The sequence below is a fragment of the Cervus canadensis genome, chromosome 1 (genome assembly GCF_019320065.1).
Source record: "Cervus canadensis isolate Bull #8, Minnesota chromosome 1, ASM1932006v1, whole genome shotgun sequence".
Lineage (NCBI taxonomy): Eukaryota > Metazoa > Chordata > Mammalia > Artiodactyla > Cervidae > Cervus > Cervus canadensis.
This window is the reverse complement of record NC_057386.1, coordinates 101,637-116,056: the sequence shown is the minus strand read 5'-3', so window position 1 is coordinate 116,056 and position 14,420 is coordinate 101,637.

The window sequence follows — 14,420 nt, the reverse complement described above, 5'->3', positions numbered from 1 at the left end:
AAAACAATTGACAAAGAATTAATCTCCAAAATATAAAAGCAGCTCAGGCAACTCAATACTATAAAAGTGGACAACCCAATCAAAACGTGAGCAAAAGGCCTAGACAGACATTTCTCCAAAGAAGACATATAGATGTCTAATAAACACATGAAAAGATGCTCAACTTCACTCATTATTAGAGAAATGCAAATCAAAACCACAATGTGGTAACATCTCACACCGGTCAGAATGCCATCATCAAAAAGCCTACAAACAATAAATGCTGGAGAGAGTGTGGAGAAAAGGGACCCCTTTTACACTGTTGGTGGGAATGCAAACTGGTACAGCCACTATGGAGAACAGTGTGCAGCTTCCTTAAAAAACTGGGAATAGAAGTGCCATATGACCCAGCAATCCCACTGCTGGACATACACCCCGAGGAAACCAGAAATGAAAGAGACATATGTACCCAAGTTTCACTGCAGTACTATTTACAATAGCTAGGACATGGAAGCAACCTAGATGTCCATCGACAAATGAATGGATAAAGAAGTTGTGATACACATACACAATGGACTATTACTCAGCTATAAAAAGGAACACATTTGAGTCAGTTCTAATGAGGTGGATGAACCTAGCACCTATTATACAGAGTGAAGTAAGTCAGAAAGAGAAAGGCAAATACTGTATATTTATGCATATATATGGAATTTAGAAAGACGGTACCAATGATCCTACATGCAGGGCAGCAAAGGAGACACAGAAGTAAAGAACAGACTTTTGGACTCTCTGGGAGAAGGCGAGAGTGGGATGATTTGAGAGAATAGCATTGAAACATGTATATTTTCACATGTGAAATAGATGACCAGTGCAAACTCAGTGCATGAAGCAGGGCACCCAAAGCTGGTTCTCTGCAACAACTCAGAGGGAAGCGGGTGGGCAGGGAGGTGGGAAGGGGGTTCAGGATTGGGAGGGGGCACATGCATACCTGTGGCTGATTCATGCTGATATATGGCAAAACCCATCACAATATTGTAAAGTAATTATCCTCTAATTAAAATTAATTAATTGGGAAAAAAGAAGAATACTGGAGTGGGTAGCCATACCCTTCTCCAGGGGTTCTTCCTGACCCAAGGTTGAACCCAGGTTTTCCACATTGCAGGCAGATCCTTTGCCATTGGAACCACCAGGGACGCCCTAAAGGCGCTTCCATAGTGGTCCTGATAATGGCTGTTACCAGAGTCCACCAGCACCATAGAAGAATCCCCTTTCCTTAACTCCACTCAAGCATTTCTCGTCTGCACATTTTTTGGTGATGGCCTCTGCTGACATTCCTGAGGCTATGCCTCATTGTCACTTTGAAGTCTTTATCTCTAATAATTCACCATATTGTGCAAATTTTCATGAGTTTTTTTTTTTCTTTAAACATTGTGAATTGCATTTACCTATTGATGTTTTCTTCTGACAGTTTGTGTTTTTTTTTTCCATCTTGGTGTGATTGTTCCTCCTGAGCGTGTTTGAGGGCACCTGTCATCATAGTCCGCAGCTGTGATTATTGTGTGTTAGTCGCTCAGTTGTGTCCGACCTTTGTGACCCCATGTATGGGAGTCCTTCAGGCTCCTCCATCCATGGGATTCTTCAGGCAAGAATACTGGAGTGGACTGCTATTTCCTTCTCCAGGAGATCTTCCTGACCCAGGGATTGAACCTGGGTCTCCTGCATTGCTGGCAGAGTCTTTACTGTCTGAGTCACCAGGGAAGATTATTAAGTGCCCATAAACAACTATTAAGTGATTATTAAGTGCCCATAAACCATGATTTTCATTTTGCTGTTGTAGGAACACTGGATTGGGTTGCCATTTCCTTCTCTAGGTGAATAATAATCACAAAACATTTAGCTTTCTGGAACTTGGCGCAGAGTAGGTGCTTGCTAAGTATCAGCTCTGTTGATAGATTAAATTAAAATGAACTTTCAGAAATAATGGGAATATCGTTACAGTAAAGTGTGTAGAAGAAAAAAACATCTGCTGTAGCACATTTCATCAGTTCTTCAGCAAGAATAGAAGCACTGCCTACAGGCACGGTCAGTGACTAAAGAGAAATGTGCTCTAATCGCCTTTAAAATTACCTACATCATGACTTTTATGGGTCTTTACACCTGCAAATTCTGGAGAAAGAAACCTTTGAGTGGAATCAAGAGTGATGACTCATGTATTTTGATCTAGAGTCCCAAAGCCGGGAGCACTGCTGCAGTCTACGGATTTCAAGTGCACAGGGGCCCATTAAGAGTGCTTCTTCCTGGCCTCAGGAGTCTGGCAAGTTCCTGTCTCCAGAGGGTACCCAGATGGGCATTCTAGTAACTCACTGAGACTTAGGAATGTTGCCTGCTTAAGCAATACTTTTGCTTTTATATAGCGTGATATTATTTATCTAAGTATCACTTTTGAGGCTATTGGTTCATATAGTTCATTTTCAAGATTTTCACAAATTATCAGGGTCATAGCTAATGTCAGTGGCCCCTAAGATAAGAGGGCTTTTTAAAAAAAGGAATAATTCACACATCTGCCAACAAACATGATGCAAAGGTTAGAACCCTCCTACTGTTTCTTCTGTTGAGACTATGACAATGTGTTTCAGCATCATGACTGTAAAATAACCAGTTACATGGTCAGCAGTGTAAAGGGCTTTTGTTTCTGTTCTTTGTGGACTTTGGAATATCACGTGTCTACTCACCAAGCAGGTGGTTCTGTAGCAGCAGCACATATGTGGGTTTCAGGTCTACAGCGGCTGAGTCTCCTCACTGCTGGGGCCACTGCCAACCTGCACCAACCGGAGCTCCACCCGGCGTCTGTAACTTCTGAGCACACCTCTCCCCCGGTTGCAGGTGACGAATTGATGGTGGAGCCAAAGCAAACAGGCTCCAGGGAGTGGGAGGATCCTCAGAGAGGGAGGGCTGGGTCTTCAACAAGGCTGACGGGACAGAGGCAAGCTTGTGTAATGAGTAAACACAATGTGTATCTTTTAATTAAATATTAAACCATAATTGAATGAGTGTAGAAAAGTGTCTAACATGACTTAAACCCCAGATTTCAGATGGGGAAGAGCTGCTGTTTTAATCTGAAGGAGCAGAGCCATGGTTGAGGGGCTAGGGACTGAGGGGTGGGCTGCACTCCCAGCCCCCTTCAATAGGCACCACCAGTTTTATCTATTTTATGAATAAGGATTCTCTTCAAAAAATGATTTAAACAGCTCAATCCAATTTCCCATTTTACCAGTGAAACGTGATGAAGCCCAGAGTGGTTAACTGGTCTGGTCACAGGCATCTGGGCCTCAGTCTCCTTTCATCTACAAATATGGAAGAGCAGGAAAACCTTCTGCAGCGACAGAGTTGGATACAGTAATAACCCTGTCTCCCACCCTCTGTCCAGACATCCCAGTCCTGTGGGGATGGCTGGGAAAGGGCTAGTAACTCAGCGGTAAGCAGTACAAGCCCTGGTGTTGTCGTTTTTGTCATTTGTCGTGTGACAGCCAGCAGCACACCAGGCACCACGTGGCTTTATCTGTCTGGCTTCTTTCACTTCTTTCACTGTTTTCAGAGTTCAGCTGTCTGATAGCATGGATCCATCCTTCATACCTTTTTACAACTGAATGATAGTCCATTATGTATATGGATATATATGTGGATAAAGCATATATTACTTATGCATTCATCAATTGATAGACATTTAGGTTCTTCTTTTGGAACAGTATGACTAATACTGCTATGCACATTTGTGTACAAGATTTTGTGTGCACATGTGTTTTCAGTTTCCTTGGGTATACACATGGAAGTAGAACAGGTGGCTCAAATGTTAATTCTATGTTTGACTACTTGAGAAACTGCCAGACTGTATTCCAAAGAAGCAACACTATTTTAGATTTCATTTATATTTTCCCCCTCCTGTTTCCCTTTTTCTCTCTTTGTGGAATTCTGTTATAAACTGTGAAGATGAATCAGCAAAATAAACACAGCTTCTTCAATAAGTCAACTGTCAAAAAAAAGAGATAGGAGGATAATTGATTAGTTCAGTTCAGTTCAGTCTCTCAGTCGTGTCCGACTCTTTGCGACCCCATGAATCGCAGCACGCCAGGACTCCCTGTCCATCACCAACTCCCAGAGTTTACTCCAACTCATGTCCATCGAGTTGGTGATGCCATCCAGCCATCTCATCCTCTGTCGTCCCCTTCTCCTCCTGCCCCCAATCCCTCCCAGCATCAGGGTCTTTCCAATGAGTCAATTCTTCGCATGAGGTGGCCAAAGTATTGGAGCTTCAGTTTCAGCATCAGTCCTTCCAATGAACACCCAGGACTGATCTCCTTCCTTTAGGATGGACTGGTTGGATCTCCTTGCAGTCCAAGGGACTCTCAAGAGTCTTCTCCAACACCACAGTTTAAAAGCATCAATTTTTCTGCGCTCAGCTTTCTTCACAGTCCAACTCCCACATCCACACATGGCCACTGGAAAAACCATAGCCTTGACTAGACGGACCTTTGTTGGCAAAGTAACGTCTCTGCTTTTTAATATGCTGTCTAGGTTGGTCATAACTTTCCTTCCAGGGAGTAAGCGTCTTTTAATTTCATGGCTGCAATCACCATCTGCAGTGATTTTGGAGCCCCCCAAAATAAAGTCTGACACTGTTTCCACTGTTTCCCCATCTATTTCCCATGAAGAGATGGGACCAGATGCCATGATCTTAGTTTTCTGAATGTTGAGCTTTAAGTCAACTTTTTCACTCTCCTCTTTCACTTTCATCAAGAGGCTTTTAGTTCCTCTTCACTTTCTGCCATAAGGGTGGTGTTATCTGCATATCTGAGGTTATGGATATTTCTCCCAGCAATCTTGATTCCAGCTTGTGCTTCTTCCAGCCCAGCGTTTCTCATGATGTACTCTGCATATGAGTTAAATAAGCAGGGTGACAATATACAGCCTTGACTCAGCCGCAGAGAAGGATGAGGTAATGCCGTCTCCAGTCACAGGAAAGAAAGCAGAGCTGACCGAATGAAGCAAAGTGAGGACGACAGTGAGAGACTAGTGTCACATGATGTCACTTTCAGGTAGAATCTAATAATGGATACAAAATGAACTTCTTTACCCAACAGAGACAGACTCACAGACCTAGGAAAGAACCTTATGATTACCAAAAGAGAAAGGTGAGGGGCCAGAGGAAACAACATGGCTCATATTAACATATGCACCCTGCTATTTATATAATAATCCACAGACAGACTGTATGACACAAGGAAGCTACTCGATCCTCTGTAATAAGCTGTATGGGAAAAGGACCGGTAACGGAACGTATGTCTGTCTTTGTATAACTGAATCAAGTTGCTGTATATAAGAAAGGAAAACAAACAAACACAGCAATGTAATTCACCTACAAACTTCAATTCAAATTATACTTGAAAACAAAAAAAAAAAAAAAGAAAAAAATGCCTACTCCAGTCTTCTTCGGCACTGACGACCTGAGCTGATGTCAGATCTCTGGAGCCCGAGCAGCCTGGGGCCGAGGCTGGGAAGCCCTGTGTCCGAGGGAGCGGAGGAGAGTATCCCGGCCCGCGTGGCCAGCCATCTGCTCAGGGACCGGAGCGCCTGCGACCTCTTCACCGGCCCGCGGCCTCCAGGTCCTGCAGAGGAAGCGAGCCCACTGCGCCCCGGGTACGGAGCAGCCTCTGGGCTGGGAGAGCTCTAGGAGTCCCCGGGGGTCCCACCTCCGCCTCCTTTCGTAGGGCCACACTGCGCAGAGGATGGTTTCAAGAACTGAGATGTGTCCCAGGAATAAACTGTAAGAGGGAAGATGTCATGAGGCACAAACAAGCCTTTGGTGATTCCTCCCCGACTTTCTGCTGCTCCGGTCGCCTGAGTGAACCAGAGCCAGACATGAAGAAATGCTGCCGCCTTGTGGCGGCTTTCAGAACAACAACTTTGAAACCAGAGGTGATGGGCTCTTGGTTGTTCAGTCGCTCAGTCATGTCCGACTCTGTGACCCCATGGACTGAAGCACACCAGGCTTCCTGGTCCTTTATTGTCTCCCAGAGTTTGCTCAAACTCACATCCATCGAGTCGGTGATGCCATGAAGCCATCTTTTCCTCCGTCACCCTCTTCTCCTCCCACCTTCAATCTTTCCCAGCATCAGGGTCTTTTCCAATGAGTCAGTTCTTCACATCAAGTGGCCAAAGTATTGGAGCTTCAGCAACAGTCCTTCCAATGAATATTCAGGACTGATTTCCTTTAGGATGGACTGGTTGGATCTCCTTGCAGTCCAAGGGACTCTTAAGAGTCTTCAACACCACAGTTCAAAAGCATCAGTTCTTCAGCCCTCGGCCTTCTTTATGGTCTAACTCTCATATCCATACATGGCTACTGGAAAAACCATAGCTTTGATTATATGCATCTTTGTCGACAAAGTGATGTCTCTGCTTTTCAACATGTTGTCTAGGTTTGTCACAGCCTTCCTTCCTGGGAGCAAGTGTCTTTTCATTTCATGGCTGCAGTCACCGTGCACCCTCCCCCATTACTATGCCTGGTGTTTGCCTGGTGGGTTAGCCTGGCTACGGTCCATGGGGTCACAAAGAGTTGGACACGACTGAGCAACTAAGCACACAGCACAAGTCAGACGCATGCAACAGAGTTTCCTTTTGACTCTATTGTATGGTTCTGAAAGCACTCTGATAAACCAGAATACAGGTATAGTACTTAAGAGTACAAGAGTACCTGGTATAAAGACTTGGAAAACTAATCTAGTTGGAAAATACTTTGATTTGGCTAAATTCCTGTTGATAGTGGCCAGTTATGTCACAGAAGGTGACACACTGCTCTGGTTTGCCCAAGACTGTCCCAAATATTTGGGAATTTGGCCATCCGGAAGGGCACAGTCATTCTGAGTACAGTGTAATTAGTTGAAATGTCTTTTACGTCTATATAATTAATCAATTTGATTTAGGTCATACCTGAATGGTCTAGTGGTTTTCCCTATTATCTTCAACTTAAGTCTGAATTTTGCAATAAGGAGTTCATGATCTGAGCCACAGTCAGCTCCCGGTCTTGTTTTTGCTGACTGTATAGAGCTTCTCCATCTTTGGCTGTAAAGAATATAATCAATCTGATTTCGGTGTTGACCATCTGGTGATGTCCAAGTGTAGAGTCTTCTCTTGTGTTGTTCGAAGAAGGTGTTTGCTATGACCAGTGCATTCTCTTGACTCTCCCGGAGTTTACTCAGACTCTGTCCATCAAGTCGGTGATGCCATCCAGCCATCTCATCCTCTGTCATCCCCTTCTCCTCCTGTCCCCAATCCCTCCCAGCATCAGGGTCTTTTTCCAATGAGTCAGCTTTTCACATGAGGTGGCCAAAGTACTGGAGTTTCAGCTTCAGCATCAGTCCTTCCAGTGAACACCCAGGACTGGTCTCCTTTAGGATGGACTGGTTGGATCTCCTTGTACACATTAACATCCCAATAAAGAATGAAGGATAATTCCGTTTTCCCTATGCCCTCTGCAGGACGTATTCCTAGTAGATCTTTTTGATGCTGGTCTTCCCAACCAGTTTGAGGTGATTTGTCATTGTAGTTTTGATTTCCATTCATTTAATATTTAGTGAGGTGGAGTATCTGTTCAGGTGCTTTTTTGATCTTATACAGTTTGAGCACAATTTACCAGTTGAAATTGGTTTATTGAAAGTGTGCCCTGTTTTAAATTATTTTCCAGTGATTTACACAGCGACATTACTTGATGGCAGGTGTCATACACAGCCCCACTGACCTCGTGAATTCTGAGCCCGGCGGCCCTGGTTTTGAAGTTGTTGTTATGGGAAATGGCCACAAGGGGGCAGCACTTCTTCATGCCCATCTCTGGTTTCTAGGGCGAGCAGAGCCTTAGGGAAAATCCTGTTCATCCAGGTTTCTTGGGCTCAGGTGAGCCCTGCCCTGGAGCCCTCTTGGTCAATTACCGAGCCGATTGAATCTTTACTCTTTAAAATTAAGCAACTGTCCGGGTGGATGGCATCACCGACTCAATGGACAGGAGTTTGAGTAAGCCCCTGGAGATGGTGAAGGACAGAGAAGCCTGGCGTGCTGCAGTCCATGGGATCGCAAAGAGCCGGACACGCTGAGCGACTGAACAACAACAAACTGTCCAGGTGTGTGAGAAGCTGATCTGTGTATTTGGGCTTCCTTGGTGGCTCAGCTGGTAAAGAAACCGCCTGCAATGTGGAAGACCTGGGTTCAATCCCTGCGTTGGGAAGATCCCCTGGAGAAGGCAATGGCTGTGTATTTAGTTCCTGCTTTTCCAATGTTTAGTGACAGCGTGTCACCTTGGTCACCTCTTTAGAAACCCCATCTCCAAATTCAGCCATATCCTGGTGTCCTGGGGGTTCAGAATGTGAATTTAGGGGGACATGACTGAGCCTGTAATGTCCTGCTTCGGAACGAGCTGACACGTGCCTCAGTGCCTCCTTCCCTCAAGTCCCTTGGGGGTGATGTGATGGCTGAGGGAGGGGCCTCACCTGCCACGCTTGTGTCCCAGTTGGGCAGGCCTTCTCAGCTCTCCTTGACCAGGTGACAGCAGTGCCAGCCCTCCTGAGGAGCGGTTCTGGGGTGTGGTGGCCCTTGTCCTGCTGGGGTGAGTGGTTCGGGGTGCTGTGTTTCTTGTCCTTCTGGGGTGCTCAGTGTCCAGGAAGCCAGGAGCCAGCAGCCTAGTGGGGATGCCGGGAATGCTCAGTGTCCTGGCAAATACCTCTCCCACCAGACACCCCAGCCAAAGGGGGAAGCCTTGGGGGATCACAGTGGGGAGAGAGTCATGATCTCATTTATGCTGCAGGAAGGCAACATGAGTTGGGGTGTGAGAAGCCCCCTGGGGTCAGGGAGCTTGGTTGGGGCCTGTTGGAGGTATTGGGCTTGGGCCAGGGCTGTGGGGGTGAAAGGGAATTAGTATGGGGACTGGCCAGAGGCTCTGCAGGAGGAGCTGACAGTCCCTGGAGCACAAGGAAGTGGGAGCCTGGGAGGGCCTGGGTGGGGCTCAGCAACCGGGGAGGGTGGGACCCCTTTCTGGGGGTGGGAGCAGCAGGATCTCAGCCCTCTGAGGGGCCTGTTAGCCCCCAAGATGAGATGTGGGCGCAGTGGTTGGGCCAGTGCATCTGGCCTGGGAGAGGGGTCCAGGCTGGAAATGTCGCTGGAATCATCACAGGAAGAGGAAAGGCCAGGAGGGGGCAGGGGTTACAGCAGACCATGTGCAATGACTGCAGTCCTATTGGAACCAACTCAGAGCCCAAAGGGGTGGTTGTCAGGAGCTCGACTTCACTTTCTTGTTCCTTTGTAAAACCACTATGTCAGAATTAGGGACACCATCAGGAGACTTCAGGGCTCCGTGGTGCTGTGGCTTCGTCAAAGGGTCCCAGGTGGAAACAGAACCACTGCAGGCCCTGCCTGCATCCCCACTGGGGAGGAGTCCCATCAGGGTACCGGGGCTCACAGACTTCAGAGAGCTCCTGCCCTTAGGACTGGTCTCCTTCTTCCCACCAGCTGCTGGTCCGAGGCCCAGGCACCCCTATCCTGGCTCCAGCCTCCTGGACCTGGCTTCTGGGACAGCTTAGGGATAAGTAAGACCCTCACACTCCTGTACCTGCCAGGGGGTAAGAATGTCTAAAAATCTGCACCATGCAGACCATGGAGGGCTGAGTGTTTCCAGCAGGTATAGGGGAAAGATTGGGCGTGAGGTTCCTACGTGTGCAGGGCCTTCCCAGTGCAGAGATCTGTGCATTTCCCTGGCCAGCCAGCTCCCCGCGTCATCCTCCCAGGAAGCCCAGATCCAGGGTTGCGAGGACAGAGGCCGTCCCCTCTGCTTGTCTGTAACTTCTCACCCCCACGGTGAGGAGCCTGGCTTCCACCATCTGCTGTTTATCTGTGCGTTGCTTCTTTCCAGATGACACATGCAGAAGTTTCAGCTTTCTTAGCTACTGCAGTCTGGAAGGAACCCCATAAAATAAGCCCACTGTTTATGAAAGGTCCATTTTGCCTTTAGTCTACAGATTCTGTTAATTTCCAAAGTTGAGTCAGCACCTTTTGCCCCATCCCTTACACTGAGGCTTCTCTATGTCGTTTCTATTATTCCAAGTCCAAGCTCACTCTGCCAGCTGCACAGTAGGCCAATGAATCTGAGAGATGAGGTGTTGAGGCAAAGAAGAGACTTTAATTGGGGAGTCATCAGACCAAGAAGTTGGCAAGCTAGCACCTCAAAATAACTGCCTTATTGGGGTCTGGATGCCAGGTACTTTTATAGATCAGAGAGAAAGAAACAATGAGGAACTAAAGTAAAAATGCTGAATAGAGAGGGAGAGGCAGTGGGGAAGTAAAGTGAAGGGACCTTCAGTCTTGCAAAGTATCTCCCAGGGAATGTCCAGCCTTGGAAGGGGTGTGGGCAGGGAAAAACTATCCCTCCATGAGCTGAACAAAGGCACTTTAGTTTACAGTCAAGCAGAGGGGTAGGGTCCTCCAGGCAAGCCACTGAGCATGATTATAATGATAAAAACAACAAAAAGCAAGTCACAAGTCACAGAAATAGCTTCCAACATGGAGTCGGAGCTGGCTTTCTCCCTGCAACACTGCTGCAGTTAGACGCAATGTCACAGTGTGTATTCCACTGCTACATCCCAAACAGCTAAATCTGAGTAGATCATGTTTACCGCTTGGGCCATACAAATCTGTAAGCTCAGACAGAAACATAGGGACAGGCTTTCCATCCTGCAGTTGAAGAGGAAAAGTTAAAATTTTACATAACCTCCTGCTCCTTCTGCCTCTGTAACCCAACTTGCTTCTTACAAAGTCTGGATCATGTAGGTCACGTAGTCTCAGAAACTGGGGACCTACAATACTAGGAACCGGAGATTATCTCATTCACCCTTGTCCTGCTCTTTGCAATTGCCTAGCCCCTGCAAACCTGCTTAATCATGCCTGTCCAGGTCAGGCATCCCCCTCCCCATCTTGACTGCTGTTCACACACAGGAGAAACCCCTTAGTTTAAACCAGCCTATTAACAGCTAGTGTTGCCCACTATAGTCTCCAATAAAAACTCTGTAACCCTTTTGTTTGGGGCTCAGAGCTTAAAGTAACTCCTTGGGGCCTGCCGGGGTAATAAACCTGAGTTCTCCAACTCTCTAAGTGTGGTCCTTGGTTTTTTGAGTACTGGTTTCTGCAACAATATGTCAGATAAGATTTATTCTTTTCTTCCCATGGGTTAATGGCTCATTCCTTTCTATTGCTGAGCAGTATTCATTGCATGTGTATGGGAGGAAAAGCAATTTTCCTCTAACCTAGGTGGTTAGTTGAGACTTTCACTGTAAAAAACAAACAAACAAATGACAGATTACCAGGAGAAAAACAGAAGTTTAATATCTTGGATACCTCCTGTATATATGGAAGTTAACAAGAAAACTGAGTCATTAAATGTCTAAAGCCATCACCTCAAATGCCATCTTCAGACACAAACAAAAGACCTGGAGGGGGGTGGGGTGGGCGGGGGGGAGAGGGAAGCCAGTTATGGCAGGCTATCATGCAAAACACAGTAAAGAAGGGTATGGTTGTTTGCAGATTGAAGTCAGGACTTGTCCACTGATAAGAGTTACTTGAGATTTAATCATCTGCCTATTTCTGGTGGGAAAAGGGACAGCCCTTAAATATGGAGATTTCTCTATTGTAAATGTCCTTCACAAAAGGACAGTTACTACTTAGCTTTCCAAGATTCCTTTTTAAAAAAAATATTAGACTGAAATAATCTTTATGGCAGAGAGTCATATTTTGGAGTGGCATATTCTGCTTGCCTTAACATAGATGTACCCCACTTAGCTTGTGTATTCATCTATTGAAGGATATCCTGATTTGTTCAGGTTTTCAGCTATTATGAATACTGCTGCTGTGCGTAATTGTATCCTTGCTTGAATTTGGAAATAGATTTTCAAAGCAGTTGACTAAATAACGAAAGCATGATTGTTGGATCCCATAGTTTAGCTGTAGGAAACTGCCCAGCTGTCTTACAAGGTGGCTGTGCATGCTCACCACCAGCAGTGCGGGGGCTCCTGCCATTCCTCACCCTCCAGCAGTTGGCGCTGTCCCACACCTGGAGGTCTGTAGTCCTAATACGTGTGGTGTGACAGACAGCTCATGCTTTTAATTTGTAATTCCCTAGTAGTGTTGAAGAGGAAAAGTTATAATTTTGCATAACCTCCTTCTCCTTTTGCCTCTGGAACTCAGCTTTCCCCTTGCAAAGTCTAGATCACGTAGGTCATCTAGTCTCAGAAAGTGGGGACTTGCAATACTAGTAACCTTGCGTTCCAGGAAACAAACTCACTCAGAAGGACAATGCAGATAGTGCAGTGCAGTTTATACACCGGCGGGCCCAATACAGAGTCTCTTCTAAGCCAAGGACCCTGAACAGTTTTCGTGAAAACCGTATATACCCTAAGCATATGTGCTCAAACCCACCTCCCCAAGTTCTCTGAAATTAGTCTGGACAAAGGAAAAGAAGGATACAATCAAAGCTAACCTGTGATTTGTATGCCTTAAGCCTAGGTAGTTAACAGTGGACAATTATCAATAGGCCTGTGGTCACACGCTAATAAGCATAATAGAATTTATGATTCTATCCAGTTACACAGATAACTAGGGTATTCTTTTAGGCAATGGAGAGTCTAGGTGTGAGCCCTGGGGCTCTTCCATGGGGAGGGGGGGTGGTTCTGGTTTTCCAGTTGGTATGTCATTTCCATAGATACTGGGCATAGAGCTCAAAGCCCACAGTCCGGCCCAGTGTGCAGTCCTGCTTTCAGGATGAAGCCTGTTCTGTCTGTTTCCTCCTTCATTCCCCTGACTTGATGCTCTTAACTCATAGTATGAGCATCACTCATAGGGATATATTGCACCCTGGCTCTCCAACTGCCAATTTGGGAGAACAACACCAACCTTTGGGTTACAAAATTCATAATACATTGTAAAATGCAGGGTCCACACAGCAGAACTATCAAAGCAACTGTAAAAATGGTAAATACAGTTTTCTGCCAATCACCCTTCACCCAAGATAGGACCAAAGTCCAGAAAGGAATGTTTTCATTTGACATTGCTTTTACCTGGTTTTCATGTCATCTAAAGCAGCTGATACATTGCCAGATAAATCAGGAATATATATACAACATTCAACCTTGATTATAGCACAGGTCTCTCCTTAAGCAGCTGTGAGCATGTCCAAAGGCATTCTATTTTGAATTACCGCTTCTTTTCTCATTTGGATTTGTTCTTCATTTAAGGCTTGGATGGTTTTAGCACTATTTAGGAGGGGCTGTTTTGTGAAATTAATCAAGGCTTCTACTTTAATCATAATATCTGTTGTCCCTATAGAAGGTATGAATAAGGCAGCAATATACTCATACCATTGAAACACAGACCTTGTCCACCTAGCATGTAAATAAGGTAGATTTACCGGGCCTTGTTGTAGGTTAGGCTTTATGCTGCCATGGGCAAAAGTGAATCCCAGTGTGCGTGGCTTACCCAGCCGATTGGTAACCAAGGCCAAAGGTTAGGCCCACAAAGTCACTGGGTTCTGTTGGGCGCCATCCAGTGGATTCCAGGGTTATATTTCCAATCAGAGCCTGGCCAATGGATGGACTGGTTCAGGTGGTATGTGACCTCGAATGTTCGTTTACATTGTTCAGGGGATAGGTACCTCATATATTTTAGTTCTTTTAGGTCTAATGGATAGTCACCAAACCCTACTTTTTGTTCTTTTTGTTCCCAGCATATAGCAGAGTAATTAACTGACCCTTTTCTGGGGTCATCCAGAAATATTCATCCCAGACTTTGTAGAATCGCTCAACATACCTAGAGGCCTGTCCTCCCTTGCTGGTCAGGGAGCCTTTCTCCTTCTTGTTCTTTAAATATGAGGTGTAGGCTTTTGTTACTCCTATGAAACTGGTATTTACATCAAATGTAACCCCATGACCCAAGTCTATTGACTGTAGGTCTGGCTTACACCAAGAGAGCAGGGAGAGATTATGACTGACAAGAGAATGGAAAGTCTGTTTTTGCCATCTCAGAAAAGAGCAGAATGGTTTAAAATCTTGGCGGAGCGGTGACACCCATCAAGGAAGTCCATCCACCACAGACAGAGGCATAGCCCCACATACGCAGCAGCTGGAGGTGTTGTGGAAGTCTGTGTAGGAGTGTGCCCATGAGATGAAAACATTGTCCTGAGTTGAAATGGAAGTTAAATTCAAAATCACATTGATGAGGCCAAGCAGCAGGAGTTGATTATGTGGCTTCACCCTGAAGGGGCTCGTCCAGGATCTTCTTTTCCTTCTTCTTCTTGAGGATGATCTTAGTGTCTCAGGGGTCAGTGGGGTCCCTCTGTGCAGCCCACTCAGCGTCCT